At 38.4% G+C, this 1,787-nt stretch overlaps 1 pseudogene; it reads left to right on the top strand.

Moving 5' to 3' along the window:
- Positions 1 to 842, top strand: part of LOC107872381 — a 6,275-nt pseudogene extending 5,433 nt beyond the window's left edge.
- Positions 843 to 1,787: the final 945 nt, after the last annotated feature.

The following is a 1,787-nucleotide window of genomic DNA, read 5'->3' as shown; positions in this document are numbered from 1 at the left end:
CACAACTCGAATTATGAGAATAAAGATGGAAATAGTAAGTTGCGGCAAAATGGTTCTCTGGAGGGTAAAAGACAAGTTCATCCGATGAGCAGTGAGAAAAGGGAGAAACCTTGGAGCAAAAAAGAAATTGATCTTCTGAGAAAGGGGATGCTGAAATATCCTATAGGAACCTCTTGAAGATGGCAAGTTATTTCCGAATATATTGGTACTGCAAGGACAGTTGAAGAGATCCTGAAGGCTACGAAAACAGTTTTGCTCCAGAAACCTGACTCTGCCAAAGCCTTTGACTCCTTCCTCGAGAAAAGAAAGCCAGCAACCAACTATTGCCTCTCCTCTTTCCACGAGGGCTAAAGTAGAGGAGGTAGATAGCAGTAGCAAGCCTGAAAATGGAAGTGCTAAATTAGCCGAGTCCGCCAGTCAAAAGCGCGCACAACCAAAAAACTGAGGATGCACCTGCAGCAAATGGGGTTTCCTCGAGTTCAAATTCTGACATACGGTCTGCTGTTCAAGAAAAAGGTTTAGTTCAAGCTCTGAAAACCTTTCCAAAGGAAACCAGCCAACGGTGGGAACGAGTTGCAGCTGCAGTCTCTGGGAAGACAGAGAACCAGAGTAAAAAAGAAGTTCAAAGAGAACTTCAGGAACAAGAGAAGTGCAGTGTGAGGTTAGTGACTTCCGGGTCTAGTTTTTCCCAATTTGTATCTTTTTATTGTTTAGGCAGCATCACAAAGTGGCACGAGAAATGTATTGTGACAACATATCCTAGTCCACTCTTGGTACCATTTTTGTCATTAAGCAAGTAGCATTTACATTTGTACTATCAGTTCGGCATTTGGAAGATACAATACTGGAATATATTAATATTTGGTGGAAATGCCGATTGATATCTAGAGTTATGCATCTTTGTATTTATATTGAAAAAAAGAAATGAAAATGGGTGTTTCAAGAGAATTTAGGTATAATTTGGCAAATACTATGATGACTCAGACCAGACCTTGAACTCCCTCTTGTTGATCCCGACTCTGACTCCCAATCTCGACCCCAACTCCCAACCTCAAGTCGGTTGATCTCAATTTGGGACCCGATTGGGACCTGTCTCTCGAATCTAAACTCCTGACCCCGACTCGAGACCTCACTCCCGACTTGAGACCCCCTCAATTTCTTGTACTTGCTTCGAGCCGAGACCTGAATACTCTTGATCCCGACCTCATCTAATTCAATAACTTAAAAAAAAGGACTCATCGAAAACTTTGTCAGTTTTGTTAAAATAAATTAGAATTCTCGTATGTTTTTTTCTTTTGTGCTAGAATATTAAAAAGAACTAATAACACCTGTTGAGAACTTTGTCAGTTTTTTAATCTTACAATAACTTTTTATTAAAAATTTTATGATGAATAGTATAGAATGGTGGATTCTTCTATAGAGGTGTTTAGCTTATTCTTTTTCTTTACTTTCCCCAACCCCTAGCAAGTATTAACTACCCAAATATATTAACTACCCAACTCAATTTGAATAAAGTTAAGTTATAATCTACCTCAAAATGATGAAATTCATAACCTACTCAAAACGATGAAATTCAAAGTTAAGCCTCATATATTAACTACTCAACTCAATATGAAAAAAGTGAAGTCATAACCTATCTTGAAACAACAAAATCTTGATCCAAAGTGATTCAACACGGAGTCTTTCCCTCACGAACAGTCTCATAATGAACTTCAACATTCAAATATTGCATCTACGTGTTAAAAGAAAGCTAACAATACTCATATTGCCCATATTTGGGTCGCGGT

This window comes from Capsicum annuum, chromosome 5 (genome assembly GCF_002878395.1).
Source record: "Capsicum annuum cultivar UCD-10X-F1 chromosome 5, UCD10Xv1.1, whole genome shotgun sequence".
NCBI lineage: Eukaryota > Viridiplantae > Streptophyta > Magnoliopsida > Solanales > Solanaceae > Capsicum > Capsicum annuum.
Note: the sequence above shows the minus strand (reverse complement) of the source record. Positions and strands in the feature narration are given on the sequence as shown.